We start from the raw sequence: 27,944 nt of genomic DNA, 5'->3' as shown, positions 1-27,944 counted from the left end.
TGCTCCCACAGCAGAAGTGGTAAGCATAGCATTTTGTGAGAGCATAACTGTTCAAATCTAGGAGGACTGTTGCAGATGCTGGTGACTCTACATTGGCTGCAGCTGCATTTCTTCAAACCAGAGGAAAGGGCCAGGAACTCTGTGCACAGTGTATTCCTCTTCGTTTATTTTTTGAAAAAGGTTTATTTCTCTTATTTATTTGTATTATATGAGCCTGCATTGTATATGTGTACCACATGAGCTCCGGATCCTGTGGAAACCAGAAGAGGGTGTCAAAAGTTAGATTCCCTTGGAACTGGGGATACAGATGGCTGTGAGCTGTCATATGGGTGCTAAGAATCAAACCTAAGTCTCTCGCAAGAGCAGTAAGAGCTCTTAGCCACTGGCCCATTTCTCCTTTATGAGGGAGGTTATAGAATAGTGCTTGTAATGCCGAATTGCCCTCTCTGAAGTAGTGTCACGGGTCTATATAGATACCAAATAACTTGTCACTGTTTTGCCTTCTCTACGCTGTTTACAAAACATTTTCTAGATGGTGACACTGGGATTTAGAGATGTTCAGAGGCCAGAAAGGATGGTACATTTAGACAGAAATTGGGTAGCTAGAATATACTTTTGTTTTTCTTGATGGGTATACAAAATTTCTGGTACCTTACTGGCAAAATGAATCTTTGTAATTAATTCCCAACTAATACTTTTTTTTCCCTAAAAAGTGTTTTATGTAAATGGATGTTTCCCTGTCCCAACTTCCCAGTTCCAAATAATCACTCAGGATTATATTAATTACAGATGCTCGGCCGATAGCTCAGGCTTCTTACTAGTTAACTCTTACATTTAAATTAACCCATTTCTATTAATCTATGTATTGACATGTGGCTCGTGGCTTATTCCCTCTTTTTTTTTTTTTACATGTCCTGCTTGCTCAGTGGCTGGCTGGCTGGTATCTCCTGACTCTGTCTTCCTTCTTCCCATCATTCTCAGTTTGGCTTTCCTGCCTACCTTCCTGCCCAGCTACCAGCCTGTCAGCTTTTTATTGACCAATGAGAGTAATATATATTCATAGTGTAGAAAAAGATTGTTCCACAGCAGCTTTGAATGCATTAGCATCAAGTTCAAAACCCACCCAAGTTTTGTTTATATACACAAATACTTTTTCCTTTAGTGGATTCCACAATAATTTTAGAAAAAATAACCGCATGCATGTAATTGTGCAATAAATTGATTAAGTAGGCTTATATTCTGGATAGTTTTATGTCAGCTTGACACAAGCTGGAGTCATTTGGAAAAGAAACCTCAGTTAAGAAGCTAGAACAGTTAAGAAGCCTAAGAACAAGCCTATGATGCATTTTCTTTTCTTTTTGGGGGCTTGGGATGAAGAATAAGACAGGGTCTCCTGGAACTCAGGATATGTAGACCAGGCTGGCCTCAAACTTACAGAGATCCTCCTGCCTTTGCCTCTCAAGTTCTGGGATTAAAGATGTGCACCACTATTCCTGACTTCTGTTTTCTTGATTGTGCTTCCTATTGGCAGTGCCATCCCAGGGCTGGTAGTCCTGGGTACTGTAAGAAAGCAAGCAGAGCAAGCCATGGGCAAGGCAGGATAAGCAGCACTCCTCCATGGCCCCTACATCAGCTCCTGTCTCCAGGTTTCTGCCATTTGACATCCTGTCCTGACTTCCTCTAATGATAAATTATACTGTAGAACTGTAAGTGAAATAAACCTTTGCCTCTCATAGTTGATTTTGGTCATGGTGTCTTCTCCCAGCAACCAAATCCTAACTGAGGAAACTTGGTAAATCTCAAAATAATTAAAGCCTTTTTAAAATAAACTTGCAATTTTAAATTTACATTTTAATTTGTAAAATTAATATTTCTTTTAGATTTATTTTGTTTGATTTTGTTTGTGTGTTTTGCCTGGATGAATGTATGTACACCATGCAATGCTTGGTGCCCATGGAGGTCAGAACAGGGTGTCAGATCCCTTGGAACTGGAGTTACAGATGGTTGTGAACTTACATGTGGAAGCTGGGAACCCAGCTCAGGCCCCTTGCAAGAGCACTAAGTGCTCTTAACCACAGAGCCATCTCTCCATAAACTTCAAATTTTAAAGTAATAGTTGGCATACAGAAAAGTTACAAAATACAGTTCTATATACATTTTAACCAGTTTTCTCTAATGTTAACACTTTCTATAACCATCATACATTTGTCAAAAAAAGTGTTTTTAATTAGCTGAGCATGGTGGCACACCTGCACTCCAAACACTTGGGAGATGGAGATAGGAAGATTAGGAGTTCAATGTCAGCCTGTACTACAGGAGATTCTGTCTCAGGAAAAAATTAATTAAAAATAAATTTAATATTGATATATTATTGTTGACTAAACTATAGAAATCTTTAAACCCCATCAATAGTCCACTAATGTTCTTTTTCTGCTCTGATCAACCCAGAAAACCACATTTAATCTTAGGAGATTTTTTTAAAAGGTATGTTCAGTAGCGTAGGGAAGTGTGTAAGACAAAATTATTTTCCATTCTGTTGCAAACAAAACAAAGTGCACAAGAAGAATGCAGTGCATGGCAGATTACCCTGACCCCGGTAGCCACCAGCTAATGGACTTTAACTTGCTGAGTAGTCTAGGTTGGCCTTGAACTGCTGATCTTCCTGCCTCCGCTTCCCAGCACCGACCCTTCTTGGACCTCTGTTTCTGGTTCCAATATTGTGTTATGATCTGTTTCTACAATTTGACATATGTTCACACAGCCTTGCCTCTTTCTGCTCCTCCCCCAATCTTTATTCTAATTGTGGGTCTCTGGAGAGTCCTCTAAATATCTTCGGTCCTCTAGAACAGTGGTACAACTGAGTGATTAAACTGTGTCTCTAAACTCTGTCATGCCCATCAGTGGGAGCTTAGAGGTTTTCATGGCCTCATTCCTACTTGACAGAAAGGAAATGAGAGTTGTAGTAAGGTTTGAATTTCATAATCAGAGATCAGTTAAAGGAGTGTGTGAGAGGGTTACTGGTGGGATGGCTCAGTGACAACCTCATAGCCTGAGTTAGATCTCTGGGAACCAAGTGCTAGAAGAAGAAAACAGCTCCCAGAGGCTGTCTTCTGACCTCCACAGGGTTGTGGCACTTGAGCCCCTCCCCAAATAAATAAATGTAATAATGATGATGATGATGATAAAGGAGTTCCTGGTACTGCGAAAGAACTGAACAAATGTAGCCTCTTACTGTCACTGTGTCCCAGAAAGAGTATCAATGTGCAAATTGGATAGCCAAAAAGCAACAAAGACTTAGTGTTAAAACAAAAGGCTATGTGAGGAGATCATACTTTATTAGGCAGAGGGAGTTATAAAGAAGACTCTTCTTTTGATGAGAGAAATATAAAACTTGAGACTAGAATTTTAGGAAGCAAAGAAAATAAAATTTTCCGTGACTGAACATCACACAGAGCAAAGTCATTCTAATAGTTTCTGTATGGATCCAGTTCTATTCCTTCTATCTGTGTTGGAATTGAGCTTAGTTCCCAGCACGTTTCAAGCTTGGATTATACTGAAGCAATGAATAAGTAGGGGAACTGTTCTAACTTGTAGGTGCTAATTTTATAATCACAAATATTAAAGTTTCTAAAGAGAAACTTTATTGTATAAGGTTTATTTTATAAATAAACTTTTATTGTTTATTGTATAAATAAAAGTTGGCTTTTGTATAGTATTTTACACATTTTGGAGAACTTTTAGTCATGTTTCATGTGACAACTGAGTTTAAAAAAGGATAAGAATTATGATTCATGTCTTGATGATCTGGACACCAAGGCTCAAAGGGAAGAAAGAATCTCAGAAAAGGATTCACACAAGAGGTGACATAGCACTAAAGCTTGATCAGAGATGTGCAGGGCTTCCCTAGGTAGGAGGCCATGATAGAGCATAGTGATTGAAAGAGGAACATCTTATACAGTGTCGGAGTCATCCAAGTGTGGCAGGCGGGGATAGGGAACATTGTTAGAGGACCGGCCATCCACACCAGTGTACTTGTCTGCAATGTTACTTATACAGTGTCGGAGTCCTCCATGTGTGGCAGGCGGGGATAGGGAACATTGTTAGAGGACCGGCCATCCACACCAGTGTGCATGTCTGCAATGTTACTTATACAGTGTCGGAGTCCTCCATGTGTGGCAGGCGGGGATAGGGAACATTGTTAGAGGACCGGCCATCCACACCAGTGTACATGTCTGCAATGTTACTTATACAGTGTCGGAGTCCTCCATGTGTGGCAGGTGGGGATAGGGAACATTGTTAGAGGACCGGCCATACACACCAGTGTACATGTCTGCAATGTTACTTGACAGAAGGTTAGGTTCTAACAATGCTGAGTCACATGGGGATCTCTTAGTTTGGAAGATCACTGCGACAGGAGTATAGAACATGAAAGGGAACGATCCTTAGTTGGTATGTGCACAGTAACTAGAGTGTTCTAAACCTGTTGGTAAAGAGCTCTCAGTCCCCAGTGTGGTAACAATGGCCAAGAGCAGACAGCCAAGTTAGCAACAGCAGCATGATATTACACACAGCAAAAGCATGAGGTTGAAATGCAAAAACCATTGGGTCCTGACTGGATTTGTCACTTGTGCAGGCTTTCCCAGAACATTACTATTTAATTTTCTTTGGCTTATATTGTCTATGTAATGAGGGTATTTGTTTCCCACCAATTTTGCATATATCAATTAACACCGATTGAATATTTATGATAATAAATCAGGACCAGAGAATGAAGACAAATGTCTGGGCTGCTCCCAGAACCATTCTCCAGGGCAGTGAGCTCAGCAGGCTGCCTGCACTGGTAAGATGCAGCAGTATGAAGAGTGTAGAAACCAGTTTGAAGCAACTTATCTGAGAAATCATTATTAGAGGACTTCCACATTTTATTCTCTTTAGACAGAATCGCCCCTGAAGGTGTCAACAGTTTTCAAGTTTAATATTGCACTATATGGAAGGCTTTCTCTGAAATTAGGTGAGAAGCAGCATGAACCAGTTTTTAAGAATGGTGTGCTTCTTCTGTTTGCCATTCTACAGAGAACTGGCTTTTTGCCAGGGAGAACATGGAGTCTAATAGCTTTCCAGGACAGTGAATTGGGTGGACAAAGTCCTTTGTTTTAAGCCTGCGGGACAGGATAGCCTTAGGATCCCAACTTCTGTGTCTGCAGATGGGACTGGAGAATAGGCTCCCCTCCTGATTCTGACTCTGTAGAATTTGTATTAGAATCACCATGATCTTCAGAATGGTATCACAGCATTTACTAAGAATAGACCACCAAAAGTGATCACTTTCCATGTTGGCTTCTTCAGCCACAGATGTCTATAATCGCAGCAGCAGCAGCAGCAGAAGAAGAAGAAGAATCCTCTTGGAACATGTGAAGAGGGGACATACAGAAATGACAATGTAGAAACCAGCCAGGAAAATACAAATACCAATGACAGAATACAGTGGAAGTTTGTATGTAATTGCTTTAGGCAGCAGAAGAAAATACTCCACATACTAGCTGGGTTTCTAGAAAACTAATTATAAATCAATTAGATTTAATTATAAATGTGCTTGAGGAGATGGCCATTTAAAGGACCCCTCAGGGTAACCTGCTCTGATCATTTGTTGTGTTTGTAGCTGTATGTCTTTTACACTTCAACCTTTTGCTTTGTTTTGTGGTGTTCAAGGTCTAACCCAGGGCACCTCCATGCTAAGCATGTGCTCTACAATTTTGAGACAGGGTTCCAGTGTGGCCTAGCCTGGCCTTAAACTCACAGTCTTCTTGTTTTAGTTTCCTGAGTGCTCTGATTACAGTTTGACACCACACTTGGCAGCCTCCCCCCAGTCTGTCTTTAAAGCAATAATCATTTGTAATTTTCTTATAAGCTAAGTGAATTGGTCTTCAGTTTTTTTTTTTTTTTTTTTGGTTTTTCGAGACAGGGTTTCTCTGTGTAGCTTTGCGCCTCTCCTGGAACTCGCTTGGTAGCCCAGGCTGGCCTCGAACTCACAGAGATCCGCCTGGCTCTGCCTCCCAAGTGCTGGGATTAAAGGCGTGCGCTACCACCGCCCGGCCGGTCTTCAGTTTTTTAAGCAGTTTGTTTGGTTTGTGTTATTTTCCCTTGGATAGAAAGCAAGGGTTTTCATTCTTTGTATTTAAACCTCTCTGGGTTCTTGTTTCTCTTCACTGTTGTTTTCAGTCTTCTAACATGACCTTAACTTTATGATCAAAGCGGGTGAGCATCTTTATGATGAAGCCTGGAAGAATAAGGAAAAGTTGGAGCACCCCACCACCCATCTGTGGCAATTATTTCTCTCTCTCTCTCTCTCTCTCTCTCTCTCTCTCTCTCTCTCTCTCTCTCTCTCTCTCTCTGTGTGTGTGTGTGTGTGTGTGTGTGTCTGTCTGTCTGTCTCTGTCTCTCTGTCTCTGTCTCCCTTCCCCTCCCTCCCTCCCTTCATACATCCGTTTATCATCTATCTATTGTACTGTATTGTCACTTAAACCCTAAAATGCCATCATAGGCTAACAGCCCCTTGTTTTAAAATACAAACACCCTGGAGGTTTATTACATTAAATGGTGTATTACAGTATGACAGGAAACCATATGATTTCCTTTTTTTGGCAGTGAGACTAATGGAAGTTTTCATTTGAGTGTACAAAGAGTCTGAGGTAGAATCTTAGAGTCTGGGGCACAATCCAAGGAAGGTAGGTTTAACTACAGGGTGAAGCTTTGGGCTGCCATGAAACGACATGAGAGCTGCTGAATTCCTAGGAACTTGGTCGAGTCTGTTCGGTGCTAAGGAAGGAAAACAGCAAACCTAAGACAAATTAGCACAGGTAGTGAAAGTGGTTGTCGGCCATCTGTTAAGAGACCGGATGCCGCAGACCTGCCTTGCAGTATTTATAACCGTTCATTTGCACCAGGCACCATGAGCCCTGATCCTACAAGGAGAAACACAACATCATCCTTGCTCTCCAAGAGTTTACGTCCAAAAGGAAGAAGTGGGCCAATAATAGTAATAAAAACGATAAAAACATATTGTCAAGTAGTGATGACCACAAGGGAGAATAGAAAACACTGTTTCCTGATCTATATTTGATCATCCTCAACAAATCTGTGGTAAAACAGTTGAATTAATGAGGGCTGAAGTCTTCACAATGTATGCGATCCAGTGCTATGACTTGGGAGGTTCTTAGGAATAATCCTGTGACTTTTCAGGCCCTTTGAAATTCTATGGACTCTACATCCTCCACATGGAGCTGCCTGTGTGGTTTAATTTTGAGACCTAACTTCTGTTTGTCATTCTCAACCTAGCACCATGCCTATGCTTCTGCTACATTTTCCAACATTTCAGCATCAAGAACTCTAGGTAAAGGGAAGAAAAGAAAGAAAAGTAGTTGGTTATTGAGCAGCTAGTGACAAGGAGGGAGAGGCAGAAGGAATATGACCAGGCCCTGGGAAAAAAATTAAAACAAATTGGAAAGCTTGATCAATAACTCAAGAGAGGGGAAAAGTCCAGAATGGCTCCCAAGCTAAGAGTGAAGTGCTATTATCTGAGTTTTTAGGGTTAAAGTCTGGGCTCTGGAGACTCAGCCACCAGTTGTCTCCAATATGCTTAACTAAAAAGGCAAGTAATTCGGACAATAGAGAAAGGGGATTCTTTAATGTGGCCACACTGAAAAGAGGAACAAAGAAAGAGGTTCTCTGACACGTCCAACATCTAGTTGATCTTCAGACTCTTGACCGAAGGTTTAGATGTAAATAAGGGCAAGAGGTATGGGGAACTAAGTGGTCCTGGTCAAGGTGTGGCCCCTCCCATTACTAACCCATCCCTGGTTGTGTCTATCCTAATGGCATCTCATATGTTGTCAGAACTACGTAAAAGGCTCACGTGGGGAGGCAAGTTTGTCCTCTGGCTGTACAATAGCTTCAGCCTACTACAAGTTTCCTGGGGAAATTTGAATTATTTGAAGTTTTGATAGCATAAATGTTTCTCTTTAAAATACTCCTCTCTTGCCAGGATGGCTAAAGTGTGGGAAGCCAGTACACAAAACTATAAACTATGCCCTTAAGATGTGATGCTATTTGCTGTTAAGGAACAGTGCATATGTACTGTGATAGGCTAAAACACTGCCCCAAACATCCTTTTATGAAAGCATGTGATTACTAAACCTTACAAGATGAAGTCAGATAGATAACAATTTTTGTTTGTTTTATTGGATTTGAGGTCCAGTTATTGAGTATTGGCCTCCTTATATAGCCCAGGCTGGCCTTGAACTCAGGATCTTGCTTTATTTCCCTAGTGCTAGGATTGCAGGTAAATGATACCTGTAGCTTGAGTTTTCCTGACTGGCCCACAGTCAGGAGTTTTCCTGCCTGACCCACAGTCAGGACAAATCTCTGTCACCCGCCAGTCCCAAGCCGCTCAAACCCGATCAAGTAAACACAGAGACTTATATTGATTACAAACTGTATGGCCATGGCAGGCTTCTTGTTAACTGTTCTTACAGCTTAAATTAATCCATTTCTATTAATCTATACCTTGCCACGTGGCTTGTGGCTTACCGGTACTTTACATCTTCCTTGTCCTGATGGCGGCTGGCAGTATCTCCCTCACCCAGCTTCCTGTTCTCTCAATTCTCCTCTCTGTTAGTCCCGCCTATACTTCCTGCCTGGCCACTGCCAATCAGTGATTTATTCATTGACCAATCAGTAACACATTTGACATAAAGACCATCCCACAGCACTTCCCCTTTTCTTTTCTTAAAAAGGAAGGTTTTAACCATTACACATCTCCAAAGTCAGCTTGGTATATTTGGGAATTTGGGCGTAGCTTCTCTTACTACTTTCTGCTGGAGGGGGGCGCTGTATCTTATGGGGAAACAAAGAAAATTTTAGGATCATGGAGTAGTCCGTGAGGCTGTATCATCTGAGCCAGTTGCCTTGAAACGGTTCTGGATGTTGGATCATCTGGGCCATGGTGTCATCGGAGACCTTTCAGGTGGTCTTGGCTGGTCAAACCTGATGTGTCTTAATCTGCAACAAATCCATAGCCCCTGGCTTTCTGTGGAAACAAAAGCAGAGTCTCCTTTCCAAAGTACCATATCCTTATATCCAAATTTTGAAGTCAAGGTACCTTTAAAATATGCATATTGGGCCGGGTGGTGGTGGCCCACGCCTTTAATCCCAGCACTCGGGAGGCAGAGCCAGGCGGATCTCTGTGAGTTCGAGGCCAGCCTGGGCTACCAAGTGAGTCCCAGGAAAGGCGCAAAGCTGCACAGAGAAACCCTGTCTCGAAAAACCAAAAAAAAAAAAAAAATGCATATTGGTTTAACTCAGCTTCCTTTACAATCAAATATCTCTCTGTAGTTAAGAATCCCAAAGACAACACAATCCAGATTTTCTGTGTAATATTCATCTTCACGTGGCTTATGTTTTATATTAATTTTACTGTCTCTTTAAAGACTTTATTTTTTAAAACTATGTATTTGTTTCTATACTGTATATATCACCTTTTTTGTCTCTTTCAAGCCTACGTATATTTTATACACATTTTAAACTATTACATCTGAATCTGTCTTATTGTGAATCTATTGCTTTAAGCTGCAGCAGCTGTAGCTGCTGGCTCCGCCCACCTCAGCTTCCCAACATGGCTTCAGTACTGTAGTTTTTCGCCAGCTCTGGGAGCTATCGTGAGTCTATGTTTTTATCCAAGCAGCGTGTAGCCCAGAAACCTCTTTTTTTTTGTTTTGTACTAGAAAAGGCTAAATCCACCATGCAGTTTAATGTGCCACTTGCAGAGGCCTCATTCCCACCATACTGTAGGTCGAGCATGCACGCACGCTAGGAACCCGCCAGTAGCTCAAACCGGCAGCTGTCGCTCATTTGAGAAAGACAATTAGGAAGCTGTTTTTAGCTCTGTTTTAGAATCTTTTCTCAGGTTTTAGGTGGAAACTCTTGCCAACACGTTGGACACCATTTGTAGCTAGAGTTTTCCTGCCTGGCCGACAGGACAAATCTCTCTCACCTGCCAGTCCCACAGCCGCTCAGACCCAACCAAGTAAACACAGAGACTTATATTGATTACAAACTGTATGGCCATGGCAGGCTTCTTGTTAACTGTTCTTACAGCTTAAATTAATCCATTTCTATTAATCTATACCTTGCCACGTGGTTTATGGCTTACCGGTACTTTACATCTTCCTTGTCCTGATGGCGGCTGGCAGTGTCTCCCTCACCCAGCTTCCTGTTCTCTCAATTCTCCTCTCTGTTGGTCCCGCCTATACTTCTTGCCTGGCCACTGCCAATCAGTGATTTATTCATTGACCAATCAGTAACACATTTGACAAACAGACCATCCCACAGCAGATACCACACTTGGTGTGATTTGTATCTATTATAAGGATTGTTATACTAGAAATAGAATACTGAGAATCAGTATAAAATATGTTTTGACTTATACCTGCTAGCGAAAAGAGAAATAAAGGAAGATAAGACTGTGTTCTCCGGTCTCTTAGTAGCACACTGTTTTATGTCTGCCCAGCATCCCTTGAGGGCAACGTATTCTCTTCTCCTCACTTCCCAAAGTATTCCTACTTGTGTGATCTGGCTTAGGCTTGAGTATGTGGTATGCTCAGTTAATCTGCATATTTTGTCCCATTGGGAACATGGATTGGTTTATGGAAGGTCATATAAATGAGTTGAGCTGACAGAAATATTTGGGTTTTTATTAGCTCTTCAGAAAAGTACCCTTTTCTGTGGGCTCAAGTCAATCTCTAGAGATCTGAAACAGCTAGAAGCAATCTTGCTGCGTGTAAGAGGAGCCAACTTGGAGATGAAGCCAAGTAGAGGTCATCAGTACTGGAAAGGGTAAGGGCTGAGTGAGGAAAGGCTCTCCACAGACACTTTTATCCATTGTAAGAGAGCTTTGTTTGGAGGACAGGGCACCAGCCTTTGGAAAAGGTGAATGTGTCTGTGACTCACCAAAGAATGAATGTCCTAGTCAGGAGAGCCTGAGCTTCTCAGAACATTTACAGTGATAGTAGACCGATACTGGGGGGGGGGGGGGTAGGACTTGAAATGATGTATCTTTGATTAACTTCAAGATTGGTATATGCCTGTCCATCTTTCTGAAGCCTTCTTATGTTTTCCAATGTTAACCTGAATTGTCTAGTTCACCTGCAGGGGAAATGTATATGTGTGTGTGTGTGTGTGTGTGTGTGTGTGTGTGTGTGTGTGTGTGTGTGTGTGTAGATAGATAGATAGATAGATAGATAGATAGAGAGATAGAGAGATAGAGAGATAGAGAGATAGAGAGGTAGAGAGATGGCTTAGTGCTTAAGAGCCCTTGTTGTTCTTGCAGAGGACCTGGTTCAATTCCCAGCATCCACATGGTGATTCAACCATCTGTAACTGTAGTTGATTTGTTTTTAATCTCTTTGAGGACCCACCACCCAGCTCTCAAATAAATACATGGAGACTTACTCTTATTTATGAATGCCTGGTCTTAGCTTGGCTTGTTTCTAGCCAGCTTTTCTAACTTAAATTATCCCATTTCTCTTTAACTATGTTTTGCCTCTGGGCTTTTTACCTTTTTTTATTCTATATATCTTTCTTTCCTTCTTACTCTGTGGCTGAGTGGCTGGCCCTTGGTGTCCTCCTCTCCTCCTTTTCTCACCCCTCCCTCTTCTCTCTTTTCCCTAGATTTCTCCTCCTATTCATTCTTTCTGCATACCAGCCCTGCCTATTTCTCTCTCCTGCCTTGCTGCTGGCCATTCAGCCCTTTATTAGACCAATCAGGTGTTTTGGACAGGCAAAGCAACACAGCTTTACAAAGTTAAACAAATGCAGCATAAAAGAATGCAACACATCTTTGCATCATTAAACAAATATTCCACAGCATAAACAAATGTAACACATTTTAAAATAATATTCTACAACATATAATGTTAGCTTCAGGGGATCTGATGACCTCTTCTGGCCCCTGCAGGCACTGGGCATGCATGTGGTAGTGCACACACAGGATATGCAGACCAAACACTCCTACTGTAACAGGCCTTCAGACCTTAGCACAACTGACGCCATCTTAGAGGCACTGTTCTGACCTTAGAACCCAGCACACAGGCCCCAGCACCTGACAAGGCAGGAGCAAAACCTAACCCATCAGAGACCCAGTCCACAGTTCCAGGACAGTCCCTAAATGTGCTACCAACCTTTCTTCTTTGCTTCTGTTGTTCTGTTTCTTGCTAACTGAAGTGTGACAGCCAGGGTGTGGTGTTTGGGCATAAGAGACAAAAGGGCTTTAAGGCTCAGGGCTGCGTGATTAGGATAAGTTCCCCATGAAGCTGCCAGCTGGCAATAAAGACTTTCTTCTTGGCTTTAAGAGTGTCCATGTGGTCTCTGGTGGGCTTACCTTGCAACAATACAATATACATAAAATAAAAAGAAATAGATCTTAAAAAAAAAAAGAAAGAAAGAAAAGAAACTGGAAGCCTGAGAACACTCAGGTTGCACATGGTGTTCTTTTCTAAGGCATGGGCCAGTTCCCTCCTCCTGCACCTTCAGGCCTGGTGCAGCTCTGGAAGTCAGATGGCCTACATAGATTCAGCCCGAGAACCTCAGTACTACCTGTCCAGACCTCCAGAGGAAATGTGACATATTTAGTTTTCAACCAACAGTTCTCAATTTTGGCAGTTGTCAGAACAAGTGGGACAATGCAATTGGACCTTAGAGAACACTCAGTGTGATAGAAAAGGCATGGATTTGTGTAAACAATTTGGGGAACAGTTAGTCATTATCTCCTAAAGCCAAGCATTCATTTACATGTGACTCAAAAATGAGAGGTGAGCCTAAGAGAGAGCGACAGATGTGAGAATGGAGACCCAACAATGGGAGGGCGGGCCTAAGAGAGAGTGACAGATGTGAGAATGGAGACCCAACAATGGGAGGGTGGGCCTAAGAGAGAGTGACAGATGTGAAAAGGAGAGGTGTAAAAGAATGGCTACAGCTATACCATCCATGCTACAAAAACCTGAAAACAAAGAAAATGCCCATAAGCAGGAAAAAGGGTACACTATGCTACATTTGTACAACCTAATATTACATGGCAGTAAAAGAAATGAATTGCACTAATTCACAAGTGTGGCTGTGCTTAGCAATTAAGCAGTAAACACTAAGTGAAAAAAGTAAATACCCCAAATTCATAGATTTTAAACAATGAATATAAAAAGGATACATTTTAGGAATGCATATAAATGCAATACTATATATTTTTTAAAGTGAAGGAATTCCAGATGATGGTTTCCTTGGGTAGAAAATAAGATGTAGGGCCATATGGCTAAATGAAGGGTATATTGAGGATATAGTTTTTTTTTGAATGCTAGGTTCACAGGCACTTAGAAAATATTAAGAACAATGATGTAAAATTCTACAAGTGTAAATAGCTTGCATTCTGGAGGAAACTGAAGCTGATGCTTCGTTGGGACTATGCACACTCAGAGCAGAGACAGCGAGTGACAAGTGGTGCTGGGGATGTCTTTCTGTATGCTGTGAATGTGTTGCTCTGATTTATTGATAAATAAAATGCTGATTGGCTGGTAGCCAGGCAGGAAGTATAGTAGGTGGGACAAGCAGAGAAGAGAATTCTGGGAAGTGGAAGGCTGAGTTAGGAGACGCTGCCAGCCGCCACCACCATGAGAAGCAAGACGTGAAGGCAGAACTGGGAAAAGGTACCAAGCCATGTGGCTAAACATAAATAAGAATTATGGATTAATTTAAGTGTAAGATCTAGCTAGCAAGAAGCCTGAGCCATTAGGCCAAACAGTTTTAATTAATATAAGTATCTGTGTGTTTATTTGGATCTGAGCAGCTGTGAGCCGGGTGGGACCAGGAAAACTTCCAGCTACAAAGTAGGGTGAGGTGGGAGTCAGGAAGCAGTGTCTAGGGCTGCTTTAGCATTACTTCACAGAAAACATTGGAGAGAGAAGGCTGATAAATGCAGCATCATCTGCCCCACCACATAGGACTCTTCAGGGAGGATGAGACAGCCCCGGGGATTCCTTGGGAGAGGAGGGAAGGGAAATTGTCAGGCTATGTCTCTAATAGGAAGGTCAAGTCCCACAGGAGCCACTTCTGGGCATTTATCTGCTCCCTTTGAATGGCAGTTAAGGAACCAAAGCTATGGTCTATTTCTACTGAGTCTGTAAGTGGTGGAGGATGTTAGCACTGTGTATCTTGGGCCTTTTCCTGATTACCAGCTACAGCCAGGGGAAAGGCCTGGCTTTCCCAACAAGACTGCAGATCCCAGGTGGGCTTAGTTCATGCTGTGGAGACAACTGAGCCAGCACTATCAGCATATCATCCAGGCCAGGATAGCAGTGGGGACAAGACACACCCCTTATGAGTAGGAGCTGGGGCAGAAGAGCCAGGCTTGAATTCCTGTGTGAACTCAGAAAAAATCCATAATTTCTCTCAAGATTCATATGGAATATGGAAATAGCAATAGATACATTTAAAAGGTTGTTTTATCCCATCACCTTCTGGATGGGTCCTGCAGAGGGTGTAAGGAGTCGGCAGGAGAAGAAAGTGAGCTAGGCCATGGTGGTCGGGAGAATCTTGCAGCCTGACTGACTAGCAGTCAGAGTGTTTCTTTATTTATCCAGAATTTAGTTAGCAGGGTTACATTCATGATGTTCCAAAAACATAGATCATACCATTTTTGTTTTTGGTCATGTGTTTCACTTCCTTTTGCTCATCTTTTAGTCATCATTAATAAACTATGACAGAACAGAGTTAATCATTTCCAATCATTTTCCCTCAAGGTTTGACATCATTAATAAACAGAATTATCATTCTTATTCATAAACCCATAACCCAATTTTTGAGAATCTAGAGGCATATGACAGCCTGTGCTTGGGCTGGTTGTTTTGGTTGCTTCAAGGACATTAGACCAAAACAAAGTCTTCAAGTCACCCTGGGCATTTTGCCTTGTCTCAGGCAGTGTATTACTAACTCTTAGTGGTCAGAGTACTCAGGGAAAATCCTCAGGCTAAAACTGCTGCTTTTATTCAAATCCTGGCATAATACAATCAATGTTTATATTATCTTTATAGAATTGGTCTACATGTCTAATCCTGGCATTCCGTTGTTCCTTGGTCATATGACATTATAGTGGCTCTGCATGAGCTAACTTCTAAGAGAGGGAGGTCATGACACCTCATACTTTTATCACCTTTCCACTCTGTACTTTGCTTATCAATATGTTTCTATGCGGGGCAGGGTTGTATGTCATGTAATTGTCTGAGTGTACAGTGGGAAGAGGCTTGTAATCTGAGCTGTGGCCAACTTGTTGACCTTTTTGAATTTATTTTGTTTTGAATATCTTGTTCCAGTGTAAGTACAGGGACAGATGTTTCAAGAATGTCTCATAGCCTCATAAAGAGACCTCTGGCTTCTTCTTTATGTGTCACAACCTCCAAGGCGTAAGAAAGACCTTCAAGTAGATAAGGATATCTCCCTCAAAGTGTGTGTGGGGGATAGTATGTTCAGGACTTGCCTGGATAAGCTTAGAAGCAGCATTCCTGGGAGAAGGCATAAATGATTCATAAGGAATTTTCCATCAATCCATTAAAATTAAAAGTGCCCCAAGTATGTAACAGGTGGAGATGAAAACCAAAGGTGGCATAGCAGTCATCATGTGGCTCAGCTTTGCTGGATCTTTGTCAAGCAGCTGTGCTGGCTTTGTGACTTCTGCCATTTCCTTCAGATATAGCTGTGCCAACCGTCTGTTCTTCACCCAGAGTAGCTAGCCCTAGGACACTGACCTCATTCTACAGGATAAAGGAGAGAAAGGTAAATTTTCTTCCTTCTTAACAGCAGGCTGTTTTCTCTGCTCTTGGTATGAAAGATGTCCCAAATGAAGCTAGGTGTTCCAAGCAGGCAAATGATTTAGCTCTTCAAATACCTAGCAAATGTTTGTTCTGGGTGGGGGCAGAGCTAGCCCAGCAGGATGAAGGTACCTTTACTCCATATGTTAGATGTAAGGCATGATGGCAGGTTTCCAATCTGTTTCAGAGATGTGTTTGCTCCTTTAAGACTTGCTATCTGGTCCACTTGTTCACATGATATGGTGGTTTGAATAGGTATGGTTCCATAGATTCATGCGTTTGAATGCTTGGCTACAGGGAGTGGCACTGTTAGGAGGCCTTGTTGGAGGAAGTGTGTCACTGTGGAGGCTGGCTTTGAGGTCTCATATGTTCAAACCATGCTGAGTGACACAGTTGCTTCTGTTGCCTATGGATCATGATGTGGAACTCTCAGCTCCTTCTCTAGCAACATGCCTGCCTGCGTGCTGCCATGAAATAATGGACCAAGCCTCTGAGACTGTAAGCCAGCCCCAACAGAATGTTTTCCTTTATAAGGGTTGCCATGGCCATGATGTCTCTTCACAGCAATAGAAACCCTAACTAAGGCACATGGTCATTCTTTTATGTGTCTAGGGTACCATAAAGGGAGACTAGGTCAGCCAGATACCTTGTTAGCCCATGTACTTCACTTTAATTCAGAATTGCTCTTCTTTGTAGCTAGAGTTTTCCTGCCTGGCCCACAGTCAGGACAAATCTCTGTCACCCGCCAGTCCCACAGCCTCTCAGACCCGACCAAGTAAACACAGAGACTTATATTGCTTACAAGCTGTATGGCCGTGGCAGGCTTCTTGCTAACTGTTCTTACAGCTTAAATTAATCCATTTCCATTAATCTATACCTTGCCACATGGCTCGTGGCTTACCAGCATCTTCACATGCTGTTTCTCATCATGGCGGCTGGCAGTGTCTCTCTGACTCAGCCTTCCACTTCCCAGCTTTATTCTCCTCCTTGTCCTGCCTATACTTCCTGCCTAGCCACTGACCAATCAGTGATTTATTTATTGACCAATCAGCAACACATTTGCCATACAGAACATCCCACAGCACTTCTTTTTTGATTAGTTAAGAATATTCATTCAAGACTGGAGAGATGGCTCAGAGGTTAAGAACACTGACTGTTCTTCCAGAGCTCCTGAGTTCAATTCCCAGCACCCACATGGTGGCTCATAACCATCTGTAATGAGACCTGGCTCCCTCTTCTGGCCTGCAGGGATACATGCAAACAGAACACTGTATACATAATAAATAAATAAATATTTAAAAAAAATAAAGAATATTCATTCAAGGACTAGGAGAAGGCTCCTTAGGTAAAGGATCTGAGAAGAAGGCCAGGCAAAGTGATGCACACCTGTAACTCCAGCACTGGTGGACAGAGGCAGAAGGATCCAGGAAGCTTGTCAGGTGGCCAGTCTAGCTGAAATGGTGACCTTTGAGCATTGTCTCCAAAAATACTGTGGAGAGTGTTGGATGAAAGATGACATGATGATGTCAACTTCTGACCTCCCCATGTGTGCACTTGAGTTTGTTTGCATACAGAAGTATATACTACAAACATAAGACACACACACACACGGCAGGGGGTTCATTTCTGGCTAAGGATGTCTTTTAGTGGCAGAGTGCCTGGTATATGTAAAATATGGGGTCAGTCTTTAATACTAGGAAAAATATGCCTATGTCCATTTCCCAATTTACTTGTCTTATCTGGCTGTGTGTATCTTCACAATATCCCTTGGTTCTTATGATCGAACATTTACCAGGGACTAAATAATCTCACACTGCTGTAGTGCTAAGGAAATGTAGCTGAGGTTTTAATTTGTAGGTTTAGATGAGTACTTGCAATTTTGTTGTTTTCACTTGGCTTCCTATCTTAGGGGTAAAATGAAGGTAGGTGCTGACCAGAGATAAGCTCTCAGAAGGGGCTCTCCTTATGTCCAATGCCTTTTACCCATGCTCAGCTTCACAGCACTCCTCCTCAGAATCATGTGCAGGTTAGAGAACAGCCTCAATGCTAGGTTGCCCTCTTCCCTTTGAGCTGATCCCATGACCTTAATATGCAGAAAATTTGGAGGGGTGGCACTCCTTATATTCTGTTCTCCTGGCTCACTTCTCATGTCCAAAGATACTAGAAACCTTGATTTTTCCACAAGTGGGCAGAAATCAGAAGAACAAGAAATGATTTAAAGATTTTGTACCATTGTGCAAAGTTACAGCTCTAGAAATTACCTTTTGCCTGTTTCCCCAAACACAAACACACATACACATGCATGCATGCACACACGAATGCATGTTCTCTCTCCTTTTCCTTCTTCTTATCCCTCTCCCTCCCTCTTTTCCTCAATCCTTCTCTCCCTCTCTTTCTTACTTTTTGTCAGACAGATTTATGTACTCCAGGCAGCAATCCTCTTGCCTCAGCCTTTAGAATGCTAGGATTATATGGATGTGCCCCCATGCCAAATACTTCTTGAGCAAAGCCTAGAACTCTGCTAACGGAATTTCTTTTATTTTGCTAAATTTTAATTGTTTTAAAAAGATTAACATACTGGAGAGCCATTGTGGTTTTATTTTTACATTTCTGTGGGCGTGAGTGTATGAGTGCACATGTATGTTTGCATGTTGGGACAAGAAGCCAATGTCAGGGCTTTCCCCTCTACCACTCTCTGCCTGATCTTTTTCTGCATACCTTTAGTCCCAACACTCAGGAGGCAGAGGCAGAAGGATCTACTTGAGTTCAAGGCCAGCCTAGTCAACAAAGTGAGTTCCAGGACAGCCAGGGCTACATAGAGAAACCCTGTCTCAAAAAACCAGACAGTGGTGGGGGAGACAGACAGAGAGAGAGACAAAGACAGAGAGAGACAGAGAAGAGAAACAGAGACAGAGAGACAGAGACAGAGAGAGACAGAGAGAGAGTCTCACCTAATTAGGGACTCAGTAGATCTGATAGACTGGGGGGCCAGCAAGCCACAGGGATCGACCCTGGCTGCGAAAGGATTGCAGAGGTGTGTGAACAAACTGCCTGGCTCCTTTTCAGGATTCCTGTGCTTGAACTGCAGGCACTTTACAGATGAGCCATCCTGCAGACCTGAGGACCAGTGCCCGGTGTTTTAAACTATCCTAAGTCATAGATGATTTTTGTCCGTGTTAAAGTTTATTATTTATTTAAATTTTTTTTTTGTGTGTGTGAGTGTGTGTATATATATGTCCCCAGAGGACAAGAGGGTGTTAGGTAATGGGTGTCACAGATGGTTGTGAACCTCCATGTGGATTCAGGTAACTGAACCTGGGTCCTTTGCTAGGGCAGTAAGTACTCTTACTGAGTCATCTCTCCAGTCCCATCATATGTTTTTAATGTAAATGTTCAGCAGCCTGTATCAGCAGTGGCTGTAAGGACAATTGAGAAGTAATTAGTGGCCCAGGACACAGAGAAAATGCTCACTAGGTAGGAGTTACAAGTAACTAGTTGATAGGATTCCTAGCCACTCCCCCATGATTGCACATGCGCTGTCAAGACGCTTAGTCATTCCAGGGCCTTATGTCCTACTAATCAGTGCGCTGCATGGTCACGTGATTTGCATGCAGCGTGATCACACAATCTATGCACATGTGTGGCATAGCTACGTAAACCCATATGTGCATGTGTGGGGAAATCCATAAAAGCAGATCACACACACACACACCCTTCCTGCACAATCTTCCAATAGGCCTGAGCACACCCTTGTGTTTCCTTCCCCTAGTAAACTCTTACAGTGAGTGGGTTTTGTTGTGCCTGTGACTTTTCTCGCACAGTGAGCAGCACCGCATAATAAATAACACTAGTGACATTTTGATACTGAATCCTCCCTGCTTTCTTGTAGAAAGAGTAACTGATTTCCTTTCAAATTAGCAATGTTTATTTGTGTAGGATAGAGTTCAGACACCCACAAACAATAAAGTACCAGAAAAATATCCCATAAGAGGTGACATTTCAAACAGTTAAGTACTAAAAAAATCCTAAGAGCCCGGAATCCAGGTCCCCCAAGAGAAGAAATCCCTGTGACATTTTCTACACTTCTTCCTCCTCCCTTGTTAATATCCTGTGATATTAGTCGACTTCCAGGAAGGTCATCATTTATGAAAGTCTACCTTTCAGATTAGAATGTCTCCTGAGTTAATGTGAGATTGTATGGTAAATAGTTGCTGAATCAAGCCTAAAATCAGGTCACAGTGTCCCTTGATTATGTGGCTCCCTCTAGTCAGACTCCTCACTCCCTGCATGCCCCTCAGAAGGTCTGGTCTTCTTTTGAGCTGCAGGTTAAAGGTCTGAGAGTTAAGCTATGTGTTTTGTTTTGTTTTACCTTCCTACTCTCTGAATATTCATTTATCCCCTTGATGGAGGAATGTCTTTCTGTATGCTGTGAATATGTGTTGTTCTGATTGGTTGAGAAATAAAGCCGTTTGGCCTATGGCAAGGCAGCTTAGAGGCAGGCAGGGAAATTCAAAGAGAGAAACAGGAAGAAGGCGGGGGTGGGGTGAGGTGGGTGGGGGTTGTGGTGGTTACAGGGGAGGGGGAAGACACGGAATGCCAGTGAGCTGCCCAAGGAGCAACATGTAATGGGACGAAGGTAAAGCCACGGAGCATGTGGCGATACATGGATGAGTAGTTATGGGCTAACTTTAGATGTAAGAGATAGCGAGCGAAAGGCTTGAGCCACGGCCATGCAGTTAAATTAATATACGCCTCTGTGTGTTTGCCTGGGTCCGAGCCGCTGTGGGACTGCCAGATAGAGAGATTTATCCTGACAGGGCCAGGCAGGACATAGGAAAACTGCTAGCTAAATCCCCTTTTAGTTTGTTCAGATCAGACTTAGAATGTGCGGCTTAAGGGTTTGCCTCCATTAAAACATTAAAAATGCTCAGCCATCTTTGAAAGATAATGAGAACTACAAGCCCTAGTGTTCAGCTGGAACCTGCAGCTCACTCCTGCTTGATTCAGAAAGCTCCACTCCTCTCTCTCCAAACCCCACCCTCTCAGAGAATCTCCAACAAAGAAAAGGTATCCAAAAGCCCAGTTCCACATTCTTGGTGGCTGCAGTGGCTCCTTCCCTGTAATTGCTAGTAGCCTAAGACCCCGCCTAAAGCGGTGAACTTTTGACCACACTTGGGCACAAACTCAGTTTGTGGAGGACACGTCATCACCCCTCACCTACAGGGTCTATAAGCTCCCTGCTTTAGTTCAGGCCCGTGACTTCTCTGCCCCTGATCTCTGGGGTTGGAGGACTCACCTGGGAACTGCTTTGCTCAAATAACCCTGTTCTTTTTCTTTTTCAGTTCAGCTTGATCTGGCTTACTGTGTCAGCAGAGAAACCTGTTACCTAGCAGGCCTGCTGTGCCAGGCTGTCCTCTCTGCTCCCTCACCCCCAATCTTAGTGCTTGAGTGACTTTGCCAGAGCTGCTGCTCCTGCAGCAAGTGGTGACACTAGTTCAAGGCTTCTGAGAGAGTGGGAGAAGATGGCCACTCTGAACCATACCAACTGTAAAACAGTCACCAGCAGCCCTGGGAGAGGAGGAGACCTCTGACAGTCTGCAGAGCCCCTGAACAGTCCCTGGGCCTCATGTTGTTGGTGTTCCCTTGCTTCTGCCACCAGGAAAAGAGATGCACTCAGAGGGTGAAGGTATTGCCCAGCTGACAGTGGCTCAGGCCGTAACAGTAGGGCTTCTCAAACCCAGAGCCCAGGGAACTGTCCAATGGAGGGGTGCTGGCCCTTAGTGGCCATCAAAGCTCAAGCGGTGCTGCTGGCCCTAGTTGGAGCTGAACAGTGTAGGAAGCAGCCTCAGTGTGAGGGCAGAGCCAGAGAGCCTCTGGGTTATCGAGGAGACATTTGCCAAAGGCCGGCCCCTTGTATGCTACAACACTACCCAGTTCCTCAGGAACAACCGTGGCCTGGAGGAGCCTAGCCTGTGTGTGCTCCAGCAGCTGCAGGGGTGCCCCAGCAGGCAACCCTGTCAGCGGGTGGAGGAGCAGCTGCTGTGACCAGGAGACTCCAAGACTCAGAAGGGACCCCCAGGCCCAAGGATTTTTTTTTTTGAGAAAATATTACTTTAATTTAAAAAGTAGCTTTCAAGCTATTTTTGAAAATGGAAGAAGTAGCTTTCACAAGTTGCAGCTGAACAATATGAAAACAGCACAGGTATTTTGGGAGAGTCTTGGCAAATACAACAGAATCTGAAAGGACTTGAATCAGTTCTCTAGAGACTCATGACACTGATTAATGCAACCTGGCTAAGGTGGACAGAGTCTGCAAAATTAATGTTACTTTTGTTTCTATAAAAAATATTACCCAGCCAGGCATGGTGGCACACACCTTTAATCCCAGCACTCAGGAGGATCTTTGTGAGTTCGAGGCCAGCGTGGTCTACAGAGTGAGTTGCAGGTCAGCCAGGGGTACACAGAGAAACCCAGTCTCAAAAAATAAATAAATAAATAAATAGATAGATAGATAGATAGATAGATAGATAGATAAATAATAAAAACATTGCCCACCTCCCACAATCTACCCCTCCTCCCAGCACCCGTCTTCTTTAGTCTTGAAAGGAGCTTAAAGCAGCTGGAAAGTACTGTAAGGCACCACACACACACACACACACACACACACACACACACACACACACACACACTTTTTTACAAACATCCCTAGGGTGAGCCTCCTCCCTAATTCTCCCCTGCAGACATCTGAGAACTAGCTAAGAGGCACAGCGTCACTTCCTACCACAGAGATAGTAAACCTTTGTGGAGAAGAGTGTAAGTTGTGGGTGGGCTCAGCCACTGGCACACCTGGATGCCAAGCCCTTCCTATTTGTGACAGGAGATGGGGGTTTGTGGATTATCTCTGAAAGATTTCATTTATATATATATATATATATATATATATATATATATATATAAAATATGTAAATCTGTCGTTTTATTTTTAACAAAAGGATTTAATTTTCACATTAAGACCTTAGATAAATGTGCCTCAGACTATCAACAGTGCTCATCTCTATGCAGATTGAATCCTTTGTCCAGCTGGAAGTGATGGTACACACTCATGTTCCCAGCACTCAGGAAGCTGAGGCAAGATGGTTTTGAGTTCACGGTTAGGCTATGTGGTGAGAAGCCATCTCAGCAAAACCAATACTGCATTCCTTTTTCTTGGGCTGTGTCCTTTTCCATTTTTCTGAGTGAGAATTACGGGTATGGTAATGAGAACTTGGGGGTCACGGAGTTGTCAGCAAAGGTGAGGTTCCGGGACGAGGTTGTCCCCTCTTTGCCAGATGGTCCAAATAGCCCCAGCTTCATAGGAGACGTCTTGGACACCCTCTGAGGACAGAGAAAAGGGAAGGGAAATGTCTGCCTTTGCTTCCCCGGGCCAGCTAAGGAAAGGCACTTTTTGGGGTGACCATGGTGGCCCGCCCTCCCCGTCATCGTTGTTGCCTACATCCATCACCTCCTTCTGCCCACTTGTCCACCCTGGGAGAAGAATTGAGCGTCTCTTGCTCTCTTCTCCATGGAGTCTTTGGAGGGAGCAGTAGCCTGGCTGTCACGGGGAGGTGTTGGGGGCATGGGGGAGCTCTGAGGCGTGGCAGAGGGCAGGGTGTTGGTTTCTAGCAGTGCTCTTACCCTGCGAGGAAAAGTCACGAAACACAACAGAATCCACTAACAAGAGTTTTATTAAGATGAGGAGAAAAGGATAGATGTGATCATCTATCTGATCATCTGTCTGCTGAAAGGACACATGTGTGAAGGGGGCAGGGGAACGTGGGGGATGGCTTTTAAAGGCCAAGCCGCACCTGCACACACAGGCCCATGTGGCTATTCCACGCATGCACATAGATCACGTGGATCATGTGGTTGCGCCGAGCACTTTGAACAACCACACAGCCACGGGGTCATGGATCACACAGGACGTATGACTGGAAATGACTAAGCTATGCACAGCCGTGGGGGCGTGGTGGGAATTCCTATCACAGGGTAAGATGGAGGAGGCACTGGCCCAGGACTCAGATGGTTCAGTGGCTTCTCCCTCTGCTGCAGCAGTGGCTGTTCTGAGTCCTTTTCCAGGTCTGGGTAGATCTTTTTCCAAACCGCCTTGACATGGTCAGTCTGTTGCCAGCTTGTAACTGTAGGTCCTCAGCCTCCTCCCCAAGATGGTCCTTTTCAGTGCTAATATCAGATTTTTTTCTTTCAGTATCTCCAGGAGGAGGAGGAGGTGCTTCTCCAGCTCATGAATTTGCTCATTCTTCATCTCAATGACATGGTGCAAACTCTCCAGCTCTTGTTCCCTGAACAGAGCTGGGGCTACCATAATCCTGGGTGTGATTCTTACAGGGTCAGCTAAGGAGGGACCCTTTCACCTTGTACATCTTGACTTGGAAGCCCTCCTGTGGTGAGGCCAGCATTTCATGGGCCTTCTTAATGGTCCAGGAAAAGGATGATAGGAAGATAGGAATAGAGAAATAAAAAGTTATAAGCTTAAGAGATGGAAGCTGACAGCCATCAGCTCTGCCAGCAAATAGGGATTAATCTTTAACTAGGCCTTTGTTTTATGATGGGCAGCTCTGTCAGCAGCCCAAATGTTAGGATTTGTTGTTGTTGTTGTTTTGTTTTGTTTACAATGGCTCTCTGCAGCCTGGGGTTAGCTATTCTCCCTACCACTGACAACTGCTGTAGACCAAAGTTAATCTTTAATGAGTTCTGTGTAACAACCTGCTTTGCATTGTTTCATTTTCTCTCTGCTATGGGAACGCAGCAACGTCAGAAATCAGGAAAAGTTGTGGGTTTTGGGCAAACATCATTTGGCTCTGTCAGAGAAGATTGCAAACATCAGTTAGCTGGAACCTTCTAAAACCTTGTTTACAAAATTATAAATCCTAAAATGCAATATATCTCTAAAAGTTTAACTTCAGAATTGTAAAAATTCTTTTGTCTCTGCCTAATGCTTACTTCTTACTATGAAAAAGGGGCTTGAATTCCCCCCCCCCATTTGCCATAGTTTCAGAAGCCTGAACTCTGGCTTGGTCCTAGTTAACTGGTAAGCTCCCCCTCCCCAGCCTCCCTCCTCCCTGGGATGATTTTTTTTCTGAAATAAAGTTTGCTTCTGGTTTCATAGACTTCGATGGTCTGGCCCCCATTTTTTTGCACACCCTTGGACCTAGCATCACTAAGACTGTCTTTCTCCTGTGCACACATGTCTACAGGACTCGCCCAGCCTCCTCATGCCTTCCTTCCAGGATCGTTTCACCCTTGTCCAGTGTCTCCAGGAGTTCTGTCTGTGTCTCTTCATCTTCTCCCGGGCTGGGTCGCTGGTGCCTGCAATCCACCCTGCTTCTCTGTGACTCTACCCCCTCTGAACTGCCTGAGCTAGGAGCTCTGGTTGCAGCTTGGGCAGCCAAGGACAAGCTGGGGTGGGCTGCTGTGATCAGAGCGCACAGGGAATCACGCTGCCAGCCCCAATGGTGCAAGAGCCTACTTAGTGGGTGCTGAGGCATGCTGGACAGACTTGGCCCCAGCTGTCAGGCAGCCGTAGCCTTGGGCCAGGTCTGCCCCACCCCCAGTGCTGCTGGACCCCACAAGCAAGCGACCTGTGCATCTGGAAGGAGGGTGGGCTGACCTGGAAGTCACACAGCAAGGAGGTTGAGCAGGTGTACCTGCTCTATTCAGCAGGCTTTGTGGAGTAGATGTACTCAACGGGGATGCTCACTGTTAACATACAGCCCAACACCACCTCACCTGCCAGGAACCTGACTGTGCATAAAGCTTTTCAGGGACTTCTGCAGGGCCAATATTTATTTGGAAAAAGTGAGAACTGGCGCTATTGATGTGGGACATTGGTGCTGAGCCTGTTCAGGTGCAGCGCCTCAGCCTAGAGCAGGGTGGCCTATCTGTGGAGGCAACGCCCCAACTGACATCCGTAGGCAGGCCACAGGCTTCCAGTGTGAGCTGGAGAGTGGGCAGAGGGGCCTGGACCCGCATATGCTGTCTGCCCAGTGCCCTCCTTGACACTGACTTTGTCGTTTGCGGCTTCATCCAGGATGTCACCCATGTGCCAGAGCAGCAAGTGTTGGTTTTCTACCTTCATGTGAGCCGGCAGGAGAGCAGGGTCTTCCAGCCAGCTCCTGAGGGCAGTGGCCACTGGCTGGGCCATGTCACAGCACTGCTGGAGTGTGGTGTACAGCCACATGGGGAAGTCTCTTCACTGGACATGTGCACTTTAGGAAGTACAGCCGGGCGTGCCCCACGCTTTAGTGACTTTCAAAGGATGTACAGGAATGCAGAGGAGAGGGGCATAAATCTCTGTGAGATTAATATGGAGTGACTTTCAGGGCAATGTGGTACTGTTCTCCTTCAAATATGCCATAGTTCATGGCCTTAGTTGCGCAAATCTAGATAGAAGCAGCAGGGTAGTGGCACTGCCCAGCCTGTTGCTCTAACTGGGAAGGTACATGCTGCTCTGACCCCATTAGGTCTCAACCAAGCATACTATGACCCATTGGAAATGCTATAAAATGCAAACTAAGTTGTATTTTTTGTAAAAAAAAGAAATGTCCATAAGAAACAACAACAACAAGACAAAGAATCTTAAAGTTTACTTCTTGAAGCAGACCGTTGGGAACATTGGGATGATCCATGCAGTGGCCAATGGTCAAGACAAGCTGGAATTTAAGGATGGATCAGTCCTGAAACAGTTTCTTGCTGAAATGGAGACCATACCCCTGAAGACAGAGTGCTTTGGAAAGAATGAGGCCATTCAGGCAGCCCATGATGTCGTGGCCCAGGAGGTCTAGTGTTGGATAGATGACAAAGTGAATTTTCATTTTATTCTGTTCAACAATGTGGACAGCCACCTCTATGGACTTGATGGGTGAATGTCCTTTACCGTAGAGCCAGTTCAGAGGACTCTGCCACAGGACACTGCCAAGGTCTACAGAGATCCACTGAGTTCAAAGTGGCTCTGTGCAGCACAGCCTAAGTCCTGGGGAGAACACCAGCCACTCCCCTCCCACAGGGCAGGCCGTGCAGCCTTACCTTCAGTCTGCAGCTCTAGCACTTTCAACCACAGCTGCCATCTTGCTTTTCTGCAGCCTATCCCCTCCACCTCGTCTAGGCCACCAAGGAGCTCAGTGTCACGTCATACCAGTGTGTCCTTCTTAAGCACAGCACTTCCCTACTGTGTCCTGTACCTTACAATTGTAAGATAAGGCTTTGGGTGTAGTTTGTCTGTCCTTAAAAGGAATAATAAAGCTTTTCTGCTGAGAGAGTCTGATGAGACATAAAAGAGAATCCTCCACAGGCCTATTGGTACAATGCAACCACCCATCATGAACTTAAAACTTGGGAGGCAAAGGCAAAATCCTGAGTTCAAGCCCAGCTTGTGCTGTATACTAAGACCTCATTACAAACCAGAACAAAACAAAACAAAGGAAATCCTTTAAATCTTGTTCATGCTCTATCGAGGGTGCTGGATCCTCTGGGAATGGACTTGCAAACACTGAGCTGCCTTGTGAGTGCTAAGAATCAAACCAGGTCTTCTGGAAGAACAGCCAGTGAATGCCGAGCCATCTCTCCAGCCCTGGCACTGTAATTTTTGAAACCTACCCAGGTGGCTGTAAAACATGGAGAACATTACTACTATAGAGTTTCAGAATCAGAAACAAATAATTGGCATAAGACTCTGGTAAGTCTCCACACTGTTTAGTTTGGGTGGGATGGCACTGTCGATGGAAAGAGAGACAGTCACACACAAGAGAAGCGGTTTGCCAGCCAGATGCTGGAGAATGACAGGATGGAGGAGGAGGCAGCTTCCTACTCTCTGTAGTTTCCTGTACTTCTGTGGAAACACATTTACAACATTGTTTTGATGGCTTAGCTTTTTATATACCCAGACAGCAAATACTTACTTCTTTATTGACACAAAATAGATTATATTGCTTGTCAAAATTGTTTCCTAGTATGGAAACTCATACTAGGTTATTTCTTTTCTGATTC

At 43.9% G+C, this 27,944-nt stretch overlaps 1 pseudogene; it reads left to right on the top strand.

Annotated features, from left to right (window-relative positions):
- The window catches only part of LOC128110657 (meteorin-like protein), a 30,765-nt pseudogene extending 3,127 nt beyond the window's left edge, over positions 1-27,638 (top strand).
- Positions 27,639-27,944: the final 306 nt, after the last annotated feature.

Source organism: Peromyscus californicus, unplaced genomic scaffold, assembly GCF_007827085.1.
Source record: "Peromyscus californicus insignis strain IS unplaced genomic scaffold, ASM782708v3 Scaffold_15__1_contigs__length_86483966, whole genome shotgun sequence".
NCBI classification, from domain to species: Eukaryota; Metazoa; Chordata; class Mammalia; order Rodentia; family Cricetidae; genus Peromyscus; species Peromyscus californicus.
This window is presented reverse-complemented; position numbering and strand designations above follow the sequence as displayed.